The 7,073-nt window shown below is 41.3% G+C and overlaps 1 pseudogene; it reads left to right on the top strand.

The window, feature by feature from the left end:
- Positions 1-6,214: 6,214 nt before the first annotated feature.
- Positions 6,215-6,799, top strand: LOC143407911 (large ribosomal subunit protein uL6 pseudogene; annotated as a pseudogene).
- The last annotated feature ends 274 nt before the right edge of the window (positions 6,800-7,073 follow it).

The following is a 7,073-nucleotide window of genomic DNA, read 5'->3' as shown; positions in this document are numbered from 1 at the left end:
CACCGAGACAAGCTGTAGTCGCAGAAAAGTGTCAGTCCTAATGCTTCTCTGCACGGGCTCATTTGTTTTCTTCTCTACATATACATCCCATCCCGAGGCTACTGCAAAGGAAATGCCACCCTTCACACTTCTCTACTTGAAGTATTTTCTTTACCATTTATCCACATGCCATCTTTCTCCAAAAACAAAGAACTTACGGTGTGTGCCAAAGATGAACATATATATGAAAAAAGACATAAGTTGGTGACTTGCAGACTGTCCCACCTGCTTTTGGAGAACTGCTTGGCAGACAGAAAGCAGAGACCATTGGGACAAGGGCTAGTCCCTGCCAATCTCCCCTGCCCTGGAGGCTGCTGCAGCCCCACTACTTCCTTCTGTTCTACTGATAATTCTCAGCTCTGTCTCTCATCGGTTCCTGGGAGGAATGGAGGGAGGAAGACAGCGAAATGCCACTAGCTTTTGACTCTGAGTGATTGGCCTGTTGGAAAGTAGATCCTCAGAGACAGAAGTAAACTTTACCAAGCACGTGCCCACATGTGGGTGTGTTTAGTCAGCTCCTGGACTATCTCCTAGTCCTCACTGAAAGTAAGGGGAACTTGAACAACCTCCTTTCCTTGGTTGGTGTGGATAAGAGAGTGCCTGAGGATGTGAGGACTGAAGGTGTCACACCTGTCACCTGAGGGGAGGGGAGGAGGGGAAGCAGGGGGCAGGGAGGATAGAAGAACATGGATGTCCTCCACTGTGTGCTTCTTCATCTTTAAATTCTTGACTGTCAGATTAAATTTTCGGCTCAAAAATTTAATTTAAAATCAAATAAAGAATGAGACAGGAAAGAAGGAAGGAGGAAGGGAAAGGCAAGCTACCATGTGCCTACAGTGAAAATATCTAATGTGGAAAATGCGAGCAAAGACCCTCTATGCAGTTTTCAAAGTTACTTTAGGAGCCAGGTCCATTTCTGTGACTACTTTTAGAATAAACTTTCATAAATGGCATCAGCTGATCTCATACACATGGACTTGTAGTTGGGGATATACGTTAAAAGTAAGGAGCCGTCCCTGTTCACCATGGAAGGGCCACGTTACAAACATACCCACTTATGAGTGGCTTCCTCCAGACCTCTGTGTCAATCACAGTAACCTATGCATCTGCCAATATCCACTTGCCTTATAGTATTTACCGCCACTGTTACAAGGACCATTGTTTCAGGCAGCATTCTTAAATACAGCCTCTTTCTTTGGAATGTACTTCTTTTGTTTGATCATATGATAAAGTTCATTTAGCAGGTGAGCCATTATTAACTCACCTGGAAACTCAGAAGCCGCCTCAAACTCTAGAGACCTGCAGAAAATCTGTTAACACCTTTTCCAATTATGAATATCTTCCAATTATGAATAATCTCCCCCAAACCTATTATTCTTTCCCTTTTTCTCTCCTTAGAAAACAGTGGAGATTTCTTTTCTTTTCTTTTCTTTTTTTTTTTTTTTTGGTAAAAGTCTTCAATAACTGAAACAATTGAATGGGCTCCTTGGTTTTAGCCCACTGATGTAATAAATGGCTGCCCTTACCAACAAAAGAAACAGAGCGTCAGTGTTGTTCTTTGAGCGGTGTTTTTGGTGGTATGCTGAGACATCTTAAACAAAGGGGATTCTCCTTTTAGAAAAAAGTCAGTTCTTGTGTTTTCCAGTCTATACACAGATCCCTAAGGCCCTCATTCCCTGTCCTCTCTCTGCTCTGTGCTCACAGGTCACTTCGGCTCAGTCATCAGGGTGGGCCACTGATGAAGGTGGCCACTGATGAAGGCCACCCTGACCCAATCAGTCCTGAGCCCTTCATCCATCCTCAGCAATACCTTCCTAAGACACAGAGATCCACACCCGTGTCCTTCAGATAAGGCCCAGAGTCCCCCATGGCAGGACAGTCCGGTTGGGTTTGGCATATGCCTGCCTTTCTCCCAGCCACACTGGATGCTTAAAGCTCCTTGAAAGCTGCCCCTCGCCTCCCTCTGTCCCTAGCACCCTGTCTGGACCCCCTCCTATGTCCCAGTGCCTCCCCTTCCTCCTGCCAGGACAGCTCAGTCATGTTCTGGTTGAACTTCTCGTTTTAAGCTTCCCCTAAACACTGCACCTTGAACATATCTGTGTCCCTGCCTCCAGATACTGCATCACAATGATCTGCTCCTGAGTGCACCTCTGAGCAGGCCACAGGCTTCCTGGGGAAAGGGGCCTCCTTTATTCTTCAGTCATCATGGAACATGACTCAAATATCAACATGATGTCCAAAGACTGCAAATACTCATTTTTTTTTAAGAGAGAGAGAGAATTTTTTTTTAATATATATATTTTTTCTAGTTTTTGGTGGACACATCATCTTTTATTTTTATGTGGTGCTGCCCCGTGCATGCCAGGCGAGCACCCTACCGCTTGAGTCACATCCCCAGCCCAAATACTCATGATTTTGAGAATGTGTCTGTATAGCATAGTCCCTGTAGAATGACTGTGGCTGGATCTAGTATAAAATAAGAGTTTCAGAATACCTCCAGCGTTGCTATCCTGTGTCAACTTACACCTTAAAAAACAAAATCATTAGGAAATAAAATAGTATCTAAAAACTCACATTAGGTTTGCAGATGACCCTAAGGTAAGAGCAAGTGTTATTATCCTGGGAATTATGCTTAGAATTCAGAACAACTGTAATAAACCGGAGTCAGCAGAAATAAGACTTAGCAAGGGGAAGTTTAGAGCAATATCCTTTGGAATAAAAAATGAACAGCTTAAATAGAAGAAAGAAAGAGAGGAATTACAATAAGACAGTTATGCATAACTAGCATTTTTTTGAAAAACACGAGAAGTCTTGCACAAATAAGAAGGGTGTTCAACAAGCTGTTATTTTGATAAATTCATCAGCAGGACTTGGTGGCCTACCCTGGGCAAAGCCCCCACCAGGTATTGATCACCTAGGAGCTGACTTTGAAGCAGAGCTCCATTGTTAAATCGATTCGGAATGGAGCCATGAGGAGCACTTATAGATGTCAGAAAGGAGGAAATGGGAATAAACCAGAGAATAAAAATTGATCACATTCTCCAGTTTGGAATCCAAATTTGGACTCAGTCACTTGAAAATAGAAGAATTTGAAAATGGTTTCCAAAAACATCACAGGAAGTTCCTAGCATTGGTTTAAAGGTTAAAACAATTAATTTTTTAAAAGAAACCAAAAAAAATTGGTAGTATTTAATTGAATAAGGAAAAAAAAATAAAAACTGATTTCAAGAGGTCCACAATCTTTATTCAAAACAATTAGGTCCAAAAAAAAAAAAAAAGTGATTTAGACTTGGAAGAAAAAAAAAAAAACCCTGTCCTCCAGTCCCCTCCAGCAGGGTCTGGGACAGAACTCCAGTCAGACAGTAGCATTTCTGCAGCCAGTCCTGTGCATAGTGTCATTCTGGATTTCCTCTTTGGCTTCTTAGGGTGTAAGAGAGCATTTGGAGGAGATTTTAAGAGTGAAAGCTTTAGGGAGGCTCAGCTAGAGTACTGATCTGAACTTGTTGGCAAATGAAGTCATTTCAGAGTCATGTGCTTCTCTGTTCAACATTAAGTAAAGAAAGCCAAGAGGAAGCGCTACCTCCAAGACACTGCCATCTTCTCACAACGGCCTTGTGTCTTTCTGGCCCACCTCCATTCTTCATCCTGGCTGGAACCAATGTTCAGCTACTTTTGGCCCAATGATCCTCCTCTGTTGTTGAAAATTCTCAGGTGAATTCCATCATGGAACACCCCGCCCCCGCCCCATCACACAAAGCCCCACCTCAGCTCCTGTGGCCCTAGCAGTGGGAGCCCTGCAGAATCTGACTCGCTCTTCCCCTGGCTCCACCCAGATGTCGCCAGCACTGGGCTCCGCCCACCCAGAGCTGCTCCTTCCTCATGAATGGTCTAGGGCTTCACATGTGATCACAAAGCAAAGCAAATGAGACGTATTTCAGAATAGGAGCAAATTTTAAAGTGACACATCTTGGATAGGAAAAAATACTTTCATATATCTTTTTTATAATTCAAGACTAAGTTCATTAAACACAAAAATTCACAAATTATTCACAGATCTCATAGAGTTAATTATCACCTGAAAATTCAGATTTTCTTTTTCTTCAGATTAAAAAAATACACATATTTCTTCTGAGATTCAAAATAACCAAATGGACTACAGAGTCATTTGTATGGTTTTCACGAAAATTTTAAGATGTAACTTATATTACAATGCTACATAGTATAATGTAGCTATATATACATAAATGTATTCTACTATAAATGTGGGTGCATAAACATATATCTGTAACATCTATGGTAACAGCTAAGACAAGTTTTATTTTTTACATATTTTCTTTATATAACAATCCAGGTGTTAATTTTATGTGAGTTAGTAAAAACTGGATATTTAAGGAAGTTTTTACGAATTGCACAGATTTTCTTGGTGCATATCAACCACAGATTATTTTTAAAACATGGGAGGAAATTCAACTTCATCTGATAAATCCAGCAAATCTTTTCAATCATACATTCTTCCCTTGTTTACCATTAGCCATAACACATTTTGAGCCTATTGGCATATTGTGAATATTCTAGAACATGATTCTGGCACAAACTATGACAGTTCATTCACTGTCTTTTGTGATCTTTTCCTTCCCTCCTGTGCTACATTTCCCCACTCTAGTGGAGAATATTTCGAATTTAACTGTAGGAAAGCAGTGTTATTCTCTCTTACAAGCAACAACAACAATTTTAAAAAAGTAAAGTTTTTCTAAGGTTTTACCCCAGAAATTAGATTTTCAATATAACAGTTTTCATATAAACACATTTTTTGGTGTCTGTGATTTTTCTTTAGGCACATTTTTACATTATTTATTAACCATTTGGAAAATTTTTGCAAACAAAAGGGGGATTAGATTTCCAAATATGCCAAGTTAGAGGCAGAATGTGGAGAGGGGTGTCAATGTTCTTGCTTTTAGCAGAAGGCAGCAGATGTTTTCCCAAAGGATATATACAGGGTGCCTGCAGAACCAGCTTTTATTGTTTTATTAAAAGAATTGGGATGTCTGTGGTTATGTGGACAGCATACGCCGGTGCTTCTGTGTGCCTCAGAAACCGCTTCTTCACTAGAAAAGCAACAATGGTGTTTGGACCCGTTGTGACAGTGGCCTGCGTGCGTCAGCATGATGTGTGTGGGGAAGAGCAACAGGAATTCAAAATGCTCTCCAGGTAGTTGTTGAAAGAGCAGAGCACTGTGTTTTTGAGAAATTTTTCCAAGAAGTCATGAGGCCAATAGATTATTTTATTGCAGATTTTTCTCAGCAACAAGAAATTGAACACTTTATTCATTGCTAGCATCTTAAATTCACCAAATCCTTTTGACTTTTGAATAGATGGACAAGCAACTCTAAAATTCTCAGCTTTTCCGATACCGTGGCAGGCATTAAAATGAAATCATTATTCATTTTCAAGCATCCTAATTACCTGTTATAGAAAAAGGGGCTAATGTTTACTCTTCATTTGGCCTATTCATGTATCATAAAGGAGAAGAATTTTTAAAATCTTATCCTGGGATGGGGAGAGTGGCAGAAGAGAATGTTTTGTTTGGAATTGTCTTGGAATGCAGAGTTTCTGGTCTGGGAAGATCCATTTCAATCTGCAATTGTCTACGAGCAACACAGGATACAGGAGGACAGTTTGGTGGGTTGCAAATGAGATATCACGTGAAAGGTGTTCAGTGGCGAAACCTGTTGGACATATTTATTAGACAAGATGTGCCAAAAGACAATGAAGGATTCAGGGTGATGCTTAGGTTCATCCTGGCCTGAATCTACCTCTGGGCTTTTAACTACCCTTGCCTGCTCATCCCCCTGTACTCACCTGGGATCACCCCAAAACACCAGGCACACTCTTGCCTCAGTGCCTGGGAACTTGTTCCTGCTTCTTCCTGCTGAGGTTTTAAGATATGGCTTGCCCTTCTCCCAAGGTTATCTTTCCAGAGAGAACTTCTAGTACTCCCCTCTTGAATGAGGACACCATCTCTCATCCCCAGCATGGCAGTTGACTATGAGTCTGGTGGAAGTTTTGCAGACTTGGGAGAATAAGAGGACTTCTGCTTTGAACTCATTATGATAAAGATGTTCTAAAAACAGCTGGCAAAGTCCATGTACAGCTCTCTTTGCACATCTTTGCAAGCATGAAGGCTGTTCTCGGCAATCAGGCTCTCAATGTGCCAGAAAAATGTAGGCATCACCCTGAGGATGCACAGTGATTGTGAAGAGCCCCAGAGGAACCCTGTGAAGGGACTTTAATCACATAGATGTAGAACTCAGTCTCCTTGAAAAGAAAAAGAAGACACTTGTTGACAAATTGTGGGGAGATAGAAAGGAGCTGGCTGGTGTCAGCATCAGGTGTAGTTGTGTGCAGAAGGGTGACACATGGGACTTCCCTTGCAAACTGAGTTCTGCATGCTCAGTTCCCCTACGTGGTTATGCAGGAGAACAATCTCTCAGTGAAATACAAAATGTCTTGGGTGAAAAATACATCACAGGGTTTGGATGAGGCCAGGCATTGCTTTCTCATTATCTCAAGCCCAGAAAGATGAGATAATTCTTGAAGGCAATGACATTGAACCTGGATCAAATTCAGCTGCTTTGATTCAAGCAAGCCATAAAAGTTAACAACAAGGGCAGCAGAAATACTTGAGATGGTGTCTGTCTCTGAAAAAGGGACAGTGCAACAGGCCCACGGGCAAGACCTGAGAGTTGTTCAGCTGCAGTGACCACAGCTGCCAGATGATCCCTGAGGACTAGCTATGATATTTTAAAGATGCAACATAGAAAAGAGAAAAGAAAAACAAACCTGCAGCGTAGGCAAGATGTAAACTTTGTATCCTTTTAGATGCACTGTAAATAAAGGTAATATGACTATTGGGACTTTTGCCTCAGGGCAGGATGAAGTATTTGTGATAACTAGAAAAGCCAGACAAACCATAAAAAACGATTTTTTTTTTTTTTGGGGGGGGGTATCATTGAACTGCTGAAGCAATAAGGCTG

Source organism: Callospermophilus lateralis, chromosome 10 (assembly GCF_048772815.1).
Source record: "Callospermophilus lateralis isolate mCalLat2 chromosome 10, mCalLat2.hap1, whole genome shotgun sequence".
NCBI lineage: Eukaryota > Metazoa > Chordata > Mammalia > Rodentia > Sciuridae > Callospermophilus > Callospermophilus lateralis.
This window is presented reverse-complemented; position numbering and strand designations above follow the sequence as displayed.